Raw genomic sequence first — 21,269 nt, 5'->3', positions numbered from 1 at the left:
TTCGATGCTCCCGATTTTCACATTCATACTAATAAAATAGGTGTCATATTTGTTATATGTATCATGATAAAATTCGATGAAATCTGAAACTGGACATTATAATATGAAATTATGATAACCAAATAAAAAAAGGATTGATTTTGTATGTTTATTTTTCTGCGCAATAATGATATCGTGAAGTAAACTACAAGCCGATAAACATAATTACATAAAAAACACCTGTAAATGAAAGTTTGTTGAAAAATAGAGAGAGAGAATGAAACTAGAAAGCTATCTGCAAACGATTTCATTAGATCATAAATTATATGAAAATAATGTTCATTATTCTTGATTTCCTAATTTATCTTCTACAAACGATTTACCAATTTTATCTTTTTCCAAATCAGTGGAAAAACTCAAAGTTCTCAAAATGGATTCGGGTTTTCTGTTCATAGATCACCGAAAATGAATTCATCAGAAAAAAAAATACAAAATATCCAAAATTTTATTAAATAATTTGTTCTTTATGTTTTAAAGAAAATAGCTTTCAAAAATTTTGGAAATGAATATCGTAATTAGAATATTAAGACTAAAAAAAATTTAGCTTTAATTTTTAAAATTTCTCGAGAAATGTGACTTTTTAAAAAAAATTATCAAAATCTAATAAATTACATCAGAGGTGCAAAACAATTTACTTTAGAAAGAAAATTGTTTGCTCTCTTTCATGGGGTGCTGATTTCTTCCGTACTAGTATGAGGAACAATGGATAAAAAATGTACCACAACCATACAAAATATCCAAAAACATTTTTTTACATTGAATTTTAGAATTTGGGTTTTGAGATGCACCGAGTTTACCATTACGACGGCTTACTTGCTAAATTGCATGCCTGTGAGTACGATAGATTTATCTGGACACTACACACACACACACACACACACATACATTTCCTGTTATAAATAAAGTTTATCTCTTATTGCCTACCGTAATATAAAAGCCTCTAGAATAAAGAGTTAGGAATAAAGGTCTATTCAGGCATATATAATCAGTATATATAATCCTTCATTGCTGTCTGTAATGCTAGATGGAATCAAAAATATCCCCGCCTTTTTGGTTTGCATTATTATCAGATGCGAAATACCAGCTTCTGTTTAGGCATCTAACAATTAAAACAGGTATTTTTTATGTTTTAATTGACTGATTCATTGGTGTGCGAATAAACCCAAGTTTGAATAAATAGCAAAAGTAAATGAGCTGAGTTGTGGAATTTTTATTATTATCATGTGATAGCATGATGTTTTGTTTTGGGGGTTTTGAAGTCTCAAAATGTACTGACAGAAAATTGGTGATTTATCGCTTTTGAGGCATCAATTTTTCGCTTTTAGGGATACAGAAGTCGTCACCGATGGCGATTTATCGCCAACAAAAAGCTACAGCTTGGCGCGAATGTCCACAATGTACTCGATTCTCCTGTCTGGCCAATAAAGGGAAGGGTTGTAAAAAAGAAACACACACACAAAAAAAATGGGAATGAGCGTGAAACAGCAAGGGGAGGTATCAAAAGTTAGGTTAAAAAGTTATATATATATATATATATATATATATATATATATATATATATAAATTTCTACTTTTTCTAGCTGACAAAAAAAGTTTTGAACCTCAAACGATTTTGAGATGAGAAACACATTTGACAAAAGGCACACACACATTACTTTTCTAAAAGTTGACGACTGCGCAGTACAATAGTCACGTGATTATTTCAAACCAGTTTAAATCAGATTTTCGCAAAAAAAAGTAAAAAGGGCCTCGAGATAAAGTTTTGGGTTTCAAACGATTTTGAGATGGAAAAAAAAATCATATTTTTCTAAATATCGACGTATGCGTAATCTGATATTCATGTGATTATTTAAAACCGCTTTAAACTGGTTTTTAAAGAAAAACATTCTGGCCCCGAGAAAAAAAAAATTAAGACTCAATTGATTTTGAGATGGTCAAAAACCATCGCTTTTCTAAATGTTGGTGATTGCGAAATATGAGTCATGTGAGAACGTGATGTTTTTCTGTCGGATTGATACCACAGGACTTAAAGAAAATAAATTTTTTTCACATAACTTGAAATTTGCAATAGCAGATTTCCATTTTTTTTTATATTTATGATGTTTTATTATATTCTCCTTTCACTGATCAATTTGAAGATTATTTCTCAAATTTTCTTTTGGCATCTTTATTATTATTATTGCTTCTTTTCCATTAGTGGATCATATTTATTTCAATTCGATCTCGGTGATTATTTTTTATCTGAATGTCCGCGAACAATATGGATGCAGGTGATTTCATTGCAAGAAAATAAAATTTCATACTTCAAAAATAATTTTTTTTAAGTACTCAACCAATGGAAATAAGATTTTCTGCCACGACTTTCGTAAGTTTAATTTGTGACAATCTTACACGAGATATCGTTAACAAGTTAACAACCTATCCAGCCGAGCACATCTTCTAGTGAATTGTTAATTACGAAACTAAGCTATTTTTATTCACTTGCCATTGCAACAACAATTCAGCATTTCTCAGCCACTCGAAATTAATTTGCCGAATTCTAGACAGACGGACGGACGTTAACCATTATATTCTGCAATGAACTCGGGAATCTCTTAACTTTTCTAAGTTACGCGTTGCCGTCATCCAAAATGATCATTCTCTTTTTGAATTACTAGTATCTTTTGTGCGTCTTTTTATTTTTTCAGCGCAATAAATATTTAAACCCTTGCATGTGTTTCAATAGTTGGATGAATGACTCAATAGTTGTTCCCACGCGTACTTTTTTTCAGGTAAGACACGTGAAGCTCACCACAATGTAGTTTGGTATAATTCGCTTAAATTTATAGTTGCGGAGGTCACCTTGCTTTGATGAGAAGTATAAAATTTGGATGCGAAGTCAAAACAGTGACAAAAAAATGTTTAATTAAAAAAAAACACGAATTGAATATATAATATTGTAATGTTTTTATTTCTTAATTATTTGGTAGTTGAAATGAAATTTTATGACAAATTTAATCGTTAAGTACATCTAAATTCCTTGCAATTTTCTTTTCGAATACTATTTCGTAGTTTAAATAAATAAAAAGCACAACTTGGTCTTTGAATAAGATACTGTCACCAATAAATTTCACTACCGGCGTCCTGGTCTAGGGATAGCGCGTCTTTCCCGTGATCTGGGCATCCCGGGGTCGAGTCCTGGTTCAAGCATGGTTGTTCTTCACCCTGTATTCTATCTGTGAGGTGTGTGTGAAAGAGCTCCCTTGTAAAAAGGGGTATTGCAAGTGATTGTCATCTTCATATGAGCTAAAGTCAGACTTCTGCTCTTGGGTGCTCAAGTGTCTTTAGCCTCAGAAGCTGCTGTACCCCTTTTCCCCAGATCTCTTGCACTTGGTTTGAATTGGTGTTCAATCAAAAGGGGGATAAGCAACAACAACAACAAAAATTTCATAATTACTATACCAGTATTAATCAATTTTAAGTGAATTCAAAAACTAATGGTACTTCATACATAGTCTAATAAAGGTGCAATTCCTTGCCTAAAAGTCTGCATCTAAGGCAATGTAAACATCAAGAGTGCTCGGAGTTTTATTTTAACTATCATGAACATTAAATTAAACATATGAGATTTAACTGAAATTAAACAAAATCAACCATATTCTCATTGAACCAGCCAGTATATAATAATTATTATTTAAGATGTTCTCTGCCATGAGCCAAGCCTCTGACTTGTACCACCATCTAATAATAATTCACACTTATTATCTAAATTAATTAGATAGTAAGTGTGACTCAAAGATTATTCAGACTGTGAACAACGAGTTAAACAAGATTATATAAACTAAATATAGACGTGTTTTATTTTCATCAAATTCCACACTGAGAATGTTTGCTGTTACCCGAATGTTGATGAGACGGCAGTGAACAAGTTAAATATAATTTTTAAGAATCAGTGCCTGTATGAAACCATTATAGTTCCATTTATCCCCTTCCTAAACCACCGGGAGGCACCTCGAAATGAGGATGAGATGCTTCCGGCATGGTGGCTGGATCTCTCCTCCCTGGAGGGTACACAAATAGGTGAGGAATCTGACTCCTCCCATCGATGACGAGACGTACTTCCTTCGGGGAGGGTTGTACCGTGGCCAGAGATGGCCCATGGGATCGACCACAGTTCCCGCCAGTGTTGCTGTTGCTGCGGTCCAGTCATTCAGTTTTATGGTTTAAATCTATGTGCCTTCGTGGCCGGTCGGAGAGTCAGATGAATGACTTACCCCCTTCCCTAACTATTTGGAAGATCACTCGGACATTTTAAAGATCGAGACCTACTGGAGTCAAATGATAAAGGTTTATCCGATTCTATTCTATATTTTCGAAACGTCCATCCTAGAATTGCGAGGACATTTCATCCACGACAACAAATTTTGCCTTCTCCAGGCTTAAATGTACACTGTACATGTAAGCCTTGACCAATAAATCTTCTGGGGAATCCAGTTCTAAATCAACTGTCCTTTGTACTCGAATACAAAAATCTGACAAAAGATTACCGTGACCTACCAAAAATTGCCTAACCAACTCAAGGTTGTAAATAATATTTTTATTGGTAAAGGGTGTTTATTTGATATTTTTAAAGGGTGTTTTATTTGGTAAAGGGTATTTTGAAGTATTTCATGTAGGTTCATGAAATATATATCATGTAATAGCAGAATAACTACATGAGATTCTTCGAAACTGCGATTACATGTCTTTGGATTTCTATGCAAAATGGTACTTATTTTTATCCTTTGAACAAAATAATACTTGTAATACAAACATTAATTGAAAAAAGAAACATTAAATTTTCAAATTTAATAATGTTAGAAATTTGTCAAATTTCTATAATGTTTTGAGAAACAATTATATTTTGAAACGTGCATTTTGAAATTATTAGTACCCCTTTACATACCCGAGTCAACAATTTATACATACCCGAGTTACAATTCTAAAATGCTAAAATCAATATAATGATTATCTATACTTATATACAGCTCAATGCGTGTGTGTGTGTGTGTTGGCGCTCTACAGAAAAGACCATTTGACCTACAGCTACCAAATTTGGTACGTGTATACCTTGGAGGTCGGAAATGTGCACCTGGGTCCCTTTTTTTGAAATTTTAATTAGAATTTTAATTATTAATTAAAAACTAACTTTCCCGACAAAAAAAATCTTTATTTCCCCACCGGCAAATTAGTAAAGCTTCAGCATTTTTTTCCCACGCTAATGAGGCTTAGGCTTAACATTTTTAGGCCGATTATTTCAAACGATTCTGTTTATTTTATTAATGTTTGATGCATTTAAAATCAAACGTCGTTAATGAATCGATCTTTCAGATTCATTCTGAAGTACTTTTGAATTAAAATAAAACAGAATAAAGGAAATTAAAAATTTCTAATATGCATAGCGTTACCCCAACTGGTGTAGAAAAATTCACACATTTGTGTTACCGTAATTGGATTTGAAAATTCACGCATGCGTATTGTGCTCCGGTTGTTAAATCTATTTTCAGCGGACTAGATTTAAATTATTTTTAGGTTAGTTGTATGCTTTTGTAATTAAATTGTATTGATGTTAGTTAAAGTTCATCGTTTTTGAAGTAATTTTTTTTACCTGTTTTCGACCGATTATTTTAAAAGATTCTGTTTATTTTCTTAGTGCTTGATGCATTTGAAATTAAACATTGTTAATTAATAGACCTGCTCATGATGAATCTGAAAAAATTTTGTTGACAAATTCTTGAGATATTGCATAAATTAAGAAAGATATTCTTGAGTGCCCATATGGTTTAAATGCTCAGTGACTCTGTTTTCAGTAATCATGTTACAAAAAAAATGCTTTGTTTCAGTAAAAAATATTATTAGATTAATCATTTCCACTTTAATTTAAAGCATAAATTCTACGGGAGCTAACAGAAAATTAGAGAGATACAGATTACGTTATGACTGAAGGCCTTTATAATATTATGAGTGAATTGAAATTTGAAGTTTTAAAATATTTTAATGAAGCTATTAAAGTAGGAATTACATAAAATATTTAATTATTAACATTTTAAGGAGCATTAAGATTGCCGAACCGGCTGGTCACCAAAGGCGGCTAGTAATTAATATTGCATGCTCTTAAAAAATTAGCTTTTGTATAACAGTTGATGACTTATTTTGAAAATATATTGCTCTACAGGTGGGCAAAAATTAGTTTGTTCATATTTTAATAGACAAAAAAATATGGTCTCATCATTAACATCATTCATTCTAGCGAACAGAATAACATCATTCATTCTAGCGAAGAAAAATTATAAGAATTTAGAGAAAAAATTATAATTACAAAATATAATTAAAATACAATTGATGAAACAGATTACTTACATAATGTGTTAATAATGGCTGCCAAAAGTACAGCTTTCCGCAAACCTGCATAATTAATGAGCCATGTCACTGGAAATACGAACACTATATAAATCACCATATGCAGCAGACTGGTCCAATTCACTGAATTCTCGCTGACATTGTAGTAGCAGATTGTGACATTGGCAACGGAAGGATAGAGTGAGAAAAGCATTCCACACAGAAGAGACAGGAAACTGAAAACGAACAGCATCCACAGACGGCGCTTGTAGACTCTAACAGTGACAATTTTCGTTGATGAAAAAACTGGGGAAATCGGTCTTCTTTCAGCAGATCTTTGTGAGTCAGTCGAGGCAATCAATGATGGGTTTGGCATTTTGAATAGTTGTTGAGTTTTAAACGTGGAATAGGATGTCCTTCTTTGTAGTCTTGGAAGTTGTGAGAAATTAGCAAAGTGATGGTAAAGTATTAGCAAGCTATCTGAAAAGACAGGATTTCATCTGTGTTAAATTAATTATTGTTGCATTTCATGATTACATAATAATTTATTTGATAGTGAAGATTGTGGTCTGGGTGAAATGAAATGACTTGAAGACACATGTTGCCTTTTATAGGGTTTATTGGCAGCATCAACAACAAAAGGCGCATGAATACGCCATAGTGTAGTAGGCCTAGAGAACTACACATAAAATTTCTCGGGACAGAGAGAGAGCCGAGATCACACTCCCCCTAGTACAGGATCAAGTTCGCTTCTACTGGAAAAAAAGTATACTAACATTAACAGGGAGACCACGTGATATGTACATGATTATCAGCTAGCTCCGCCCAGGAAGACCATGTGGTTAACTAAATTCTTAACAATCTGAATCAGTTTTCAAAAAAGACTGCGATTTCATTTCAACAATCCAGTTCATTAGCAACCATGACATGTTTTTATATGATTAGGAATAAAACTTTTATGAATAAATGCATAAGCTTGTGCATATATCTTATTTGTTTATGTGCATAAATTATTTTGCTAATGAAGAAAAAAGTATAATTTTCAAACCATTTTATATTCCACAATACCATCTAGCAAATTTTCTTAGTTTTTGGTGTTCAAATTTTTAAGAAAATAATTGGAAAAATTAGTAATTTTTAAGGGAGGGGGGGGGGAGGGATTTGGGGGTTGTGAAAATATTATTTCAATCATTTGCTTTTTCCTGCATCGCAAGACTCTTTAAAACTCTGACACAGCACATTTTTATTAGTAAATCATTTCATTGAATGAGGAATTTCTTATTTATTTGTTAGATATAATCTTTCTGCAATTAGTCCCTATCTTTTCTACTTTCTCATGTACGAAATATAGAGGAAGGGATTTAGGAAATAATAGGGGAAATTCCAGGAAAGAATAGGAGAAACTTTAGAGAAAAATAGGAAAAAAATAGTGAAAATGTTAGTGATAAATAGGGAACATTTTAAAGAAGATTCAAAAAATTCGAAAATTTAAGAATTTGACAAATCTCCATGTTTCAAACCACTAAGTTTCTAAGAAAAACACAGTGTTGTCATCATGTCTGTCTATCTGTGAACACAATCACTAAAAATGATTTTAGCTAGAAAGATGAAATTTAATAAATGGCAAACGACCAAATTTGTTGATTCCTATAAAAAGCTATTCACTGCAAGTTTTATGCTTGGCTGTTTTATTACAAGTAACCTCAAAAATCCAAAAAGCAAAGAGATAAGTAGATAAAATTTAGAACGCAGGTTTAGCATCTAAATATATCAAATTCTGAACCAAATATGCAAAGAATTGACCATCTGTCGATTAGCCTTTTAGTATGCATGTAAACTCGATAAAATAGAATGGAATGACTTGAATCAATGACATTCTGTATGTCATCTTGTTACTAAAACTATAATTTCTTGCCGAATTTTGATTTTTATTCGGTCGGCAAAAAAAATATTAAAAATGCATATTTTCCCGATATATTCCGCAAAAATGTTAGTTTCACGCTAAGCATCCATATTACACCGGCGTTCTGGCATAGGGGTAGTGCGTCTTTCACCGCGTTACCGGGTTCGGACATGGATGTTCTGTGTTCCATCTGTGAGGTGTGTGAATATGCCTTCTTGTAAAAAGGGGTTGTGCAAGCGAATGTGACGCATGAAATAGCTAAGTCGTACTCTTGTTCCTAGTTGGCGCTACTGAAAAAACAAGAGCCGCTCACTCGGCTTAAATCGCTGACAGATAACTGTCAGCGGACTTCAAAAGTGCCATAAGCCACAACAATAATATCTATATTACGTAACTAATGTTCGCTAATAATAATAATAAGGCATTCCGGCCTTACACAAAGTTCATCATTTTATGTTGTTGGGTGGGGAGAAAAGATCTTAACTGGAGAATTTGAGGGAAAGTTTCGAGGAGACCATTAAAGCTGGTTTTGGCTCACTATAAAAGAATATGCACATGTCTTTGTATCACCTACAGGCAAACAATCAATAAAATGTGTAGGAAAAAAATTTCAGTCATCAGCGTTTTTTAAATTCAGCGCCAACACATCAGGATTTAAAAACAGCAATTTGTTTCTAAATGCATTTGAATTATTCGCTAATAATGAAAATAGTTGTTGTTAAATCCCGCTATTTAATTAATAAATGAAGGGAGAATTTCTCGTTAGACTTTCTTGTATGCATGAACTTTATTTTGGGCGTTACTCTGTAATAAAAATAAGAAAATGCCTTTTGAAATTCTTTAATCTGACTGATTGAACAAATTTTAAATAGCTATTTATAAATTTCATAGATATATCTACCTCAATTTTAGTTTCTGGTAAGCCAAGTATTAAAAAAGTATTGTAATCGTCAAAAAATTCGAACGCGAGATTTTGACGAATCTCCACGTTTGCTCCTTGGGTCCAAAAACCACATTTTTGGAAAATGTCCATTTGTCTGTCTGTGGCAAAGATAACTCAAAAACGATTTGAGCTAGACCGTTGAAATTTGTTATACGATTTTTGTAACAAATTTTCAGATTTCTGTCAAAGTTTGAGTAAAATCTGATCTAAGGAAGTCTATCTGTCCAGCTGTTTGAATTAAATTAACACGATAATTACAAAACGAAAAGAACTAGACAGATAATATTTGGCACAGAATTAACATCTATAGTATAGACAACTGTCAAATATTAAACCAAATGGGTTGACTGTCTGTCGGTCTGTACTTTTAGAAGCATGTAAACGTCATAATTCAAAAACGCAGTGACTTAAATATATCAAATTTGGTATGAGAATTTGTGACTACAAGTGCAATTTTTGTCAAATTTTTGTTTCAATCGGTAAGAAAAAGCGTGTCTAATTCCATTTTTCGATATTATTAACGCATTCCAGGAATTTATCGCCAAATAACTCGCCAAGAATAACACGACAGATACAGTAAAAATACTGAATTCACGTCAAAAGTTAATACTTCATAACTACTGTACGCTAGTGCCATGTAAGGCGTTGGCATGACAAATTCATTCGAGAGTAAGCGAGAAATTTTGGAGAGACAACGCCCTAGTTTTGGTGAAATGACAGCACATCTTATTTCATTTTTCTAACACGTTCCGTTTTTAAATTCTCATCATCACAGACAGACAGGCATAATTCTAAAAATATCTTTTATTCAGGTAAAACTTAAATATGAAAATTCATCAAAATTAGAAAGATTGAATTTTCAGACGATTATATTAACATTTTAAAAAATATTTTGCATCCAAACAGTCAAAATATAAAAATCGTCTGAGGTAAAAAAAAAATTTAAAGCAATAATTAAAATAGCAATTAAAAATAAATTTTGTAAAATTTTTATTGGTTAAAACTTAGTTTATCCAGATTATTACATAAGTATTAATTTCCATAAACTAGTTTCTTCCTTCATTTTATCACATTGCACTGAAAATAAATTTACCTATCTTTTTGTCATTTAATTAAAAAAAGCTACCATTTTTCGAAAATTAAACTGAGTTTAATAGGATTTTTTCATGTTCATAACATTATGTAAAGTTTTGAAAAATATATTTCTGTCATTATATTTATTACGAAATTAAAAAATTAAATAATTTTAATAACACTGTAGTTTTCAAATCGGTATTCTAAAACTAGAAAATATTATATTTTTAAATGGCTATCTTTATGCCAAGATATAGTATAATTATTCTTAGATGCTACATAAAAATAATTACATAGTATCTAATTATAATAACAATTTTAACTATAGAATATTCTTAGAAATTTGCCAAATAAAGCACAAATTTGATTAAAATAAAATCCTCTATATTTGTAGCTAACTTTAATAACTCAAATTTTAATAACAACATTTTTAGAGAGTAACAGTTTCGATATATAGCGAGTAACAGCTTCTATATTTGGAAATATTGAAACTTATTATCAGGCTTGACATTATTAATATTATTTGTATGACATTTTAAGTAAACTGTGAATTCTCAAATTAAATTTCTATTTTTAAAAATTTGTGCTTTTCCTCATTTTAATAGCAAAAATTTTGCAATTTATAAAGGACCAAAAAAAATTAAATAAATAAATATATATTTTTTTTTACCTGAAAGATGAAATTACTTGTTGTGTCAATAGCTATTACTGGTTATAGAATTTTAGGATATCATCACCTTTTGCATCTGAAATTGGAGAAAAAAAGTTAGTATCTTTTATTTAAAAGCAAGCAGAATCATATAACGTAGATTTATTTTTAAAAAATTTGCAAATAAATCTGTTCATCTATATGTAAGAGATACAATAAAACACTGAAAAACTATTATATTGCTATTTTACAAAACTTCTACGACTACAATTAAAAATAATTTGGATGTTTTCTATATGCCATTTGAAATATATTTTTTTTATTCTCGACAAAAACATAATGTTCTTTGTAGTCTTTTAACTGGCATACACGAGTTGAAACTCTTACACATAAATATATCACTTTTATCTTACACCTCATTTTCTATGTCTTACTCTAAGCTCAAATACGAAATAATATCGGAAACAGGCGGCATGGTTATATTACCTTGAGTATAAAATAACAAATGCCCAAGGTTAGATGGTAAGTTTTTCTGACTTGGTATTATCACTTGCCTACCTAACGGCTCACGTGGTTGACTTGGCCTACAAGGTCGAGGCTACAATTTGCACTCTCAGCACATCCTGAAAAGCGTTGAGACGTAGTTAAAACGCATCTATTGATTCAGATAAATTCTTGAAAGGGGTGATTTTGATGATGTAAAACTGGATAGGGCGTTTTCTCAGCTTCATTCATTCTGCATTCATTCTTGTTTTTCATATTACTTAAGCCGGTTGATTGAATTATTTTCGACATTAAACATTTACTGTGCATATTTTTTATATTTAATCTTGAAAATAATTTAAATAACTTTTTAAACGATCATTTTGTTCCGTATTTCGTTAAATTGGAATCAACATGAAGGGACATACATTTCGGATTAGTTAGTGATTATATTATTTTTAAAGTTTCGTAGCGTTCAAAAACATGGGATAATAGTTAAAAGGGGGGGAGAGATAAAATAGGAGATTCAAACGTATGCAAATATATAAAATATCACATAGGAAGCGAAGGAAAGAAAACTAAATAATATATTTTGCTATTATTTTGCTATAATATATATTGCTATTATTCAGATGCAATATTGCAAGTAATTTCATGTAAATATTGCTTTTGCTGAGTAGTATCAGGGCCATCTTATTCTTAATGCAATAAAATCTGTGAGAAATTATTTTTTGATAATAATTAATTTAATAACAATTTAATTATCTATAATAAACTGTTCAAGAACTATTTGTTATTGAAATACAGTTTGTTCCCACTTTTTATGTGAATTTTCTAATAAATAAAATAAGGCAGAATCAGAAGCAATTAATGTAAAATCGGGGCATATAAACATATTTAAAAGTATGGAAGAAAAAATTTTTAAATATCGAACTTTTAATGCCATCTGCAAACAATTCTCTTAAAGGCTATTTGTTTATAAATAAAATTAAAAGTAAATGGAATATTTAATTCAAATTTGGGTTTGTATTTCCTTACTTTTTGTGAATAGTGAAAATTTTGAGACAAAACATTTAGAGCAATATGAGGTAGTTCAAATGCTACAAATTCAATTTCGATTCAGTAAATCTAATTTATTTGCAAATAAAGCTGTGGTTAAACACGAATATTAATCTCAAATTCCAGTTTTATAATACTTGTGTATTAATTTCACCCCAGCGATGTTGTTAGTGCTTAGCTGCGATATTTATTTCATCTTTGTTATAGTTACGATTTGACGCTCTCAGACTACCATTTGCAAAATTAGCAAAAGAGGAAAAAAAGAGTTTTATTCTCTTGAGAGAGCAATAATAAAACATACCAAAAGGTAGAAAATTTTCTATATATGCACATATATAGATAAAATGTTTGCTTGTATGATTTTTACACAGTTTTGTCAAAGTTTAACGAAATTTGACCCATGGGCTTTTCAAAACAACAGGAAGTTATTGTCAGTATTTCAAAGTTCAAAACTTAAATAAAATATAAATCACTTAAAAATAAAGAAGCTTTTGAAATTTTTCAGCTGTATCTTTCGAAAATGTTATAAGAGAAAAATTACTTTTACTCTATCTGAAAATTCAAACAAGCCGAATTCGCCATTCCAACAATCACTTACACATACTCTCATAAAGATCTTATATTACTTCCCCTACATAAAATTATAGATCCTTGACCAGGGCGTGAACATCAAGAGTGCTCAGATATTTATTTTCTTCTATTCGAATTGTGTTTTGTGGTGTAATAAAGGAAATAGATGTTTTTGAATCAAATCATACAGCTTGCGAATAATAGTTACGAAATACCGATCTAGAAGATGAATCTAGCATTTTCACTGAATTTGAATAACTTTGGCGAATTTTTCAGCGATTAATCTTTGAAATATAGTTAATACAAGGCTAACAAATGACGAATATATATCTGTATGTGTAAATTGAATATACACTATCTTCCAATAAGTATTTGGACATCCATGCAAATGAGGATACCTGCGGTTCAGATTTACGTCATGCCTTCTGTACTTAAATATCGTATAGGAAACAGGAATGCCAATAATCGCATGCAAAATATAACGAAATTCGGAGCTGTCTGACTTCGAGAAAGACGTAATTGTCGGATATCATAGAAATGGCCGATCATTAAGGGACATATCTGATGAGTTGAACATTCCAAAATCGACTGCGGCTTTTATAATTAGGAAGTAGAAGGTGATGTACTTAGTCGGAATGTACTTAGATCCGACAGACCCACAAATTTAGAGATAAAGACCGACGAGTACTGTCCAAAGAAATTCGGAAAAACCGCAAGAAAACCGATGAGCCACATACTGCTGGAGTTCCAACAAGCATCTGGGACTGTTTTTTTTTCTAAAGACCATCCTGCAAGAAAACACATTTGCTTGGTTTCCATGGTCGTGCTGCAGCTTATAAGTCTTTGATTACAAAAAAACAGCCGCGCCTCTCGGTTGATGTTGTGCAAGGCACGTCGAAATCGGACCGTAGATGAGTGGAAACAGGTTCTCTGGAGTGATGAATCAATGTTCAATATCGACCAGTCGGATGGCAGAGTCTGGGATTGGCAAATGCATGGAGAACGCATTTTTCCAGAATGCATTATGCTTTACAGTAAAGTTTGGCGGAGGTGGAATTATGATTTGGGGATGTTTCTCGCAGAATAGATTGAAACTGTTGATCCCAATTTATGGTAAGCTCAACGCTGACTCCTATTTTGGTATTTTTGACACCTGCTTTTGGTAGCAGACAACAAACTGCTTTCTACGCTGTGGTAATTTTTCGGGTTGTGCCATTGTTATTTCCAGGATGACAAACCACTTGTCATGTTCTGAGATCAAACATGCATTGTTATGACGACAATGGGATGAACCGACTGGACTGGCCTTCTAAGAGTCCAGACTTGATTTCTGTAGAAAACTTCTGGATGAGTTGGATCGCCGAATTAAATGGGGCAGCAATCGTCCAAAATTGGCGAAAAAACTTAAATGTCTTCTCCAAGTCTAGTGGAAGAAAATACCCATGTCCATCATGCAAACACTTTTGGAAAGAATGGCCCGAAGGCTTGAGGCTGTAATTGCCTCAGATGGAGACTACTAATAATTGAAAATGGATAAATTGTGTTCATCTCTTATATCACAATTGTCCAGTTACCTATTGGCAGATAGTGTATTTTGGTTACATTTTCTCTGACGTAACAAATACGGCATAAAACTACAATTGTGATCGCAAGACGCACACAAAATTTCATTTATTTAAGTCATTGCGTTTCTAAGTTATCTTCTTTACATGCATGAGAAAGTATAAACTTACAGATAAATAATTCTTGACAGATTAAGTTCAAAATTTGAGAAGACTTTGGCGTCTGTAACATAGACTCCAAGATTGTAAACCAAATTTTATTTGCCTGAGTTTTTATGTTTTTGAACTCTCACGTTTGCGTTCATGCAAAAGAACGTCTTATCACAAACGGTCGATTCATTGACGAATTGATTTAAAATTTAATACGCATATATATTTTAAACGCTAAATCTTGGAACTGAATTTTATCTGTTTAGCTCTTGAAGTTTTCGTCTATCGCTATTTAGCTCTTTACGTTTTCACCTTACATTTCGCCATTGCGTTCTGAAAGGCAAATTTTTTCTGAATAGATTTCGTTTAAAATTTGATAAAAAGAGTATTGAAAGATTTGATGTTAAATCGACATACCAAATTTTATTCTTCTTGCTAAAAGCGTTTTTCAATTATCGCTAAAGGAATATTCACGGACAGATCGATACAATTCCAAAAGAATGTGTTCAGGGAGATATGAAAAGTGGAGATAGCCATATCTTGAGCTTGAATTTTGTTGACCAGTACAATACTTTCTCCTTGTATTCTTCGTATAGGAGAGAATAAAAATTACTTTCAAGATGTCTGGAATATCAGTTTCAATATTATACATTTTTCTTTAATTTTAATAATTTTAAATAATTTTTCTTTAATTTTTAATCATTTTTTAAAAATTTCATACACAATATGTAGCGGCGTTTCTATTACTATGGCGAAATTCGAAGGAATTTTATTATTCCATCAAAACATTCAATCACGTGATTTTGCCGCTATTAAAATTAAGATTAAAAATTGCTTTCTTTTGACTTCGAAATTGCACTTTTAGTTATTTCATATAAACGTTTTAATTTTTCCGTGCAGTAACATGAATTAACTGAAGTCATTAAATTCATATTATTCAATTTTATCAAATAATAAATAATTAAATATTTATTCTGATTGAACAATATGAATTTAATGACTTCAGTTATATAACAGTCCAAAAATTAAATTGATAAAGGCAGGAAACAAAGAAATATTTCATAATTTAACTACAAAACTAATTTCAATTTTAGCTTCGTTGTGCAATGAAAAGTTAGTAGTTTTTTTCCGAATACTTTCCTATTATATATTGGATCTGTGATATTAGTGTGAAGGCTACATCGCGAATTACATTTGAAACTGTCGAATTTTGTATATTATCAGCTTTAATAACATATAAATTGGCAGATCTATGAAATCGATCCATTGATTTATTTACCTCCAAATTAAGTTAAGGTCTGCAATTTTGGAGATAAAACTATATGCATCATTTCATCCCTCTAGTTAGTAACATATTTTTTATTTTTATCTTGTTTATTTGTAGTCGGACTGATCAAATTTTACACATATTTAGAATTTTACTGCGAAGATCTCATTCTGAATTTCATTACTGTATCACATTGCAATTTTAAGTCACCGTTTACACAGATAGACATTAACTAGTGTTACTGACATCCAACATATAATACTTTCATGCAAAAAAATATACTTATTACGGATATGGACTGTGGAATGAACTACAGAATTTGCTTAATACAGAATATTAAGCAACAAAAAAAATCTTTACAATTTTTTTTGTCTAAAATAACGGCAAATGAAACCAATCTCCAAGTTTCTTTGCAAGCAATGAAGCACTTCAATATTCTTAAAATATTTTTGGCCCCCTTCCTCGCGTTTTGTTGGCCGTTTAATCCAAATTTTCTCTGCTTATTGCTTCTATTTTTCTTTGCGATGTCGAACCTCTTCTTTTGATTTTAAATTAAGAAAACAATCATGCACTGAACAGCATCACCGATTCTACACTGAAAATGGATTGAAATTTCTTAATCATGTTAATGAATTTACTTATTATGGTTACATTTGAAAATAAGGGATATTATTATTTGCAGCTATAAATCCCAAATCCATAGTTTCAAGAGGAAGACATTATTAAATATATTTATTTCGGATTGTCAGACGCTTAAGAATGCCAGTACACAATCAATACATCAAATTCTAATTTTCTGTCTAGAACGATATTTTCTCTCTGATACTTTGTAGTGAATAGCATATAAGCCAGTTAACAACTATGCTACCCAATCAATTGCTTTTGTATCATGGTCATGTTATTGGACTGCGAACCACAAGGTCCCAGGTTCTATCCTTGCTGAATACCAATCCGCCACATTGGTGACCTCAGACAATGCATCTTCGTACAGCTGTTGTGGCGCCTTCTACCTGCAACCAAAGTCGTCAGACTCACTTGACGCAGCAACCACTCACCCACACACGCTCGCCATAACGCTTGGCGCTACTCAAATGGGTACAGGCGCATTAGAATCAACAGCTAATACATCACCACTCAACAGCCATATCGTTCGTCTCATCTCCGACTCACTGGAGGGAGAGTCTGTAGTGAATAGCATATAAGCCAGTTAACAACTACGCTACCCGAGCAATTGCTTTGTATTATGGTTATGTTACTGGACTGCGAACCATAAGGTCCCAGGTTCTATCCTCACACATCACAATCCACCACAACTTCTCAAACAATCAAGTAAAACAGTTTAATAAAGGCAATCATAATTATTTAAGCTTGATCAGAAAGATTTAGCAGTAAATAGTTGGTTTATATTTAGATTATATTGTCAGGTTTTATTTAGAAAGATTTTGTTATAAACAATTTAATTCAGAGACGGATTTTCATCCATCTAGGCGGGAAATCTAGGCAGTAGTCTAGAACCAGTCGGCTGAGAGAGGGGGAGGTCGTAGGCAACTCAGTTAACAATGTCATAAGACTAATAAAGAAATAAATTTATAAAGAATAAATTCTACAAAAGTTATAAAGCTGTATAGAATTGTGTTTATAGAATTGTTTATAGAATTTTAAAGAACATCAATGAGTGTTAATTTTGAATTATTGAATTATCATTTTAAAATTAATTAAAAGTAATTAATGACTCATGTTTAATTTGTTGGAATATGACTTAACAGACTGTTTTAAATTTCTCTTGAAAGATCTTCACAAATAATAATTTTAATTATTATATTTGTATGAAATTTATAATTTGTTGTTGTTGTTGTTGTTACTTATAGCACTTTACTAGCCCGCTGATGAACTGTCAGCGATTTAAGCTAATTGTGCTGTAGCTTCTGAGGGTAAAGCCCCTGAGCACCCAGGGCAGAAGTCTGACTTCTAGCTCATATGAAAATGACACACACATTCGCTTGCACAACCCCTTTTTACAGGGGGGCTTTTCCACACACCTCACAGATAGAATACAAGGTAGAGAGCAACTATGCCCGAACCAGGACTCGAATCCGGGATCACAGGGAAGATGCGCTTTTCCTAGGCCAGGTCGCCGGCTTATAATTTCTTTAAAATGTATCATAATAATTAAATACTTTAATTTGAAAGTAAAGAAATTATTAAGTAATTAACTGCAGTTATTTTTTTCAAGAATTTTTTTTCTTTGATTATTTTTTTCTCTGATATATAAATAAAAAGAATCAAAATAATAATAACGTAATAACTGTAATAAATAAATTTTCCCAAAGTTATTAAAATAAAAAAAAATATTTTAAATTAAAATGTTATGGATTTATTTTAATTTAATTTAAATATTTTCTGAAATTTGAAATCAAATCCAATGATTACTAAAACTAGGGCCTCATAATGTGTACGTCCTATATCAGCAATATACCTAAGTACACCTCAGAATAAATTTAAGAATACAACTTCGGCATTCAAGCATGAAATTCACGATAGTAGATTTAATTTTGTTTGAAGCTGATTACCGCTAAAAAATACGATGAAGATACGATCAGGCACGTGCTAGTTACATACGATGCTTCATAAATCGTTCTTCATTCAATCAGAAAGATGACGCAACTACTCTGAATCCAGTCGCCCTGCGCGGGTTTCATTTTTTTTTGAATACCTTATGAATTTTAAATTGGCGCGGATTCATTCATTCATGCTTTTTTTTTCATTCACAATGTAATCATAAAATTCGGATTCAAAGAAGTGATTAATGTGAAGTTTTTATTTTACCATGCGAGCAGTCTCTAAGACTTTTACGTCCATCAACCGAAAGATATAGGGACGCTGGATGCGAAGGAATATTTTTGCGTCCGTGAACACAGAAGAATACGAAAATTAAAATGCTTTCTCCAATGTCCTGGACAGGAAACATAATTTTTATCTGGCTTCTTTTTTGCCCCTACATTTCATAACAGGTCATGGGGATTGTTTATTTATTCATGTAAAAAAAAAGGAAAACAATTTGGTGGAAAATCGGAACCATTTTTGCAACTCTGTAGTAAGAAATTCTTCGAACGGCTTGATGCTGGGAGCAGAGCCGGATTTCTTGGGGTCCAGATTTCGGAGAACATTTTTGGTATGATAGATATTTCTCTCTCAAAACTTAAGGCAAAGAGTTTTAATAAAAATCGCGTAACTATTATTCTTTTTTATTAATTTAGCAGCTGTGTTCCTTTTTTTATTATTTCTGAAAGAGGAAACATAAATTCATCGTATTGTTTCCTTCGCATTTTGATTGCGAGTAATAAAAGTTTGCAACTTTGTGCAAAAGAATGTAGCAGCCAGGAAACGGTGTTTATTTATTCTAGCCTGGTTTTATTTTGTTAGATTATCGTTTGGGTTTTTCGTAGGAGAGCAGCTGTGGTTTATAATCGGCCATAGTTTGTGATCCTCAAGCTTTTCGAAAATATAACACAAGTAAGTTAGACTTATTTTTTGATTTTTGATACAAATATGTTTAGGTAAAAATTTTCCTAAATATCATTCTATAAAATTAATGAGTTCATTTTTTAGTATACGAGTTTCTCAAAAATTAAAATTCTTTGAATGATATTTTCTATGAAAAAAGAAGATATCAACACAAACTTACTAAAGTTTCTAAGATTCGCCGATTTAATGAATATCTTTATCATTTTTAGTTTATTTAATTTTTACATAATTTATTAACAAAGATAACCTTTAGATGTAATGTTTTAAAATTGTGTTACACTTTTCTTCATTCCTAAGCTAGTTAAAATATTTCTTTTTAACAGATTCCATTTTATGAGATAACTTTACATTAATACAATTTTTACAAAGAGAACAGTTTGTATTTTTACAAAAATAATCAATTTTGGTTTTTGGTTATGGTTTTGGTCTGAAATTGTCAGTATTTTGATTCCTAAAACTGAAGACAACTTTTATTTCTTTCAAGTTTATATTCTACGACTAAAATAAATTTCTTTCGAGTGGTGATTTCTTGCCTTTTCGTTGCACTATACAACATCAAAATATTACATGTCAAATTTGACAACATATTTTACAGATGCAAAACACTTGTTCAGAACTTTCTTTCGAGTGGTAATTTCCCTCTGTTCCTTTGAACTATACCCAATCAAAATGTTACATGCCAGATTTGACAGAATATTTTATTGATGCAAAATACCTGTTTAAGAAATTTCTTTCGAGTGGTAATTTCCTGCCGTTTCGTTGCACGATACTACTTAAAATTGCTATATGCCAAATTTGACGGCATATTTTATTGATGCAAAATATTTGTTCAGAACTTTCTTTCGAGTGGTAATTTCCCTCTGTTCCTTTGAACTATACCCAATCAAAATGTTACATGCCAAATTTGACAGAATATTTTATTGATGCAAAATACCTGTTTAAGAAATTTCTTTCGAGTGGTAATTTCCTGCCGTTTCGTTGCACGATACTACTTAAAATTGCTATATGCCAAATTTGACGGCATATTTTATTGATGCAAAATATTTGTTCAGAACTTTCTTTCGAGTGGTAATTTCCCTCTGTTCCTTTGAACTATACCCAATCAAAATGTTACATGCCAAATTTGACAGAATATTTTATTGATGCAAAATACCTGTTTAAGAAATTTCTTTCGAGTGGTAATTTCCTGCCGTTTCGTTGCACGATACTACTTAAAATTGCTATATGCCAAATTTGACGGCATATTTTATTGATGCAAAATATTTGTTCAGAACTTTCTTTCGAGTGGTAATTTCCCTCTGTTCCTTTGAACTATACCCAATCAAAATGTTACATGCCAAATTTCACAGAATATTTTATTGATGCAAAATACCTGTTTAAGAAATTTCTTTCGAGTGGTAATTTCCTGCCGTTTCGTTGCACGATACTACTTAAAATTGCTATATGCCAAATTTGACGGCATATTTTATTGATGCAAAATATTTGTTTATGTTTACAGCATCTGCTCTGGAATTATTGTATATTATATGCGATTGTTGTATGTTTTCATAAAGTTTTATATGTGGGCAGTGGTTCCAGATGCAACAGTTAAATGTCGTATGTATTGTTGTGCATGATTTTTTATTCGATAGGATTTTTTTTATATAAAGGCAGCATTGTATAACATATAAAAATTTTATATAAACAAA

The 21,269-nt window shown here is 31.5% G+C and overlaps 1 protein-coding gene across 5 annotated transcripts in view; it reads left to right on the top strand.

Annotated features, from left to right (window-relative positions):
* The window catches only part of LOC129962065 (feline leukemia virus subgroup C receptor-related protein 2-like), a 108,196-nt gene that overhangs the window by 27,213 nt on the left and 59,714 nt on the right, over nucleotides 1–21,269 (top strand). The window contains exon 1 of one of the 5 annotated variants that reach the window (XM_056075801.1): nucleotides 19,120–19,228. The exons of 3 other annotated variants lie outside the window; for them this stretch is intronic. The gene's annotated coding sequence lies outside the window, so the exon portion shown is untranslated. Of the gene's footprint in view, nucleotides 1–19,119; nucleotides 19,229–19,474; nucleotides 19,570–21,269 lie in introns of those variants that run through there. One more of the 5 variants, XM_056075794.1, reaches the window with a different exon arrangement.

Source organism: Argiope bruennichi, chromosome 1 (assembly GCF_947563725.1).
Source record: "Argiope bruennichi chromosome 1, qqArgBrue1.1, whole genome shotgun sequence".
Lineage (NCBI taxonomy): Eukaryota > Metazoa > Arthropoda > Arachnida > Araneae > Araneidae > Argiope > Argiope bruennichi.
This window is presented reverse-complemented; position numbering and strand designations above follow the sequence as displayed.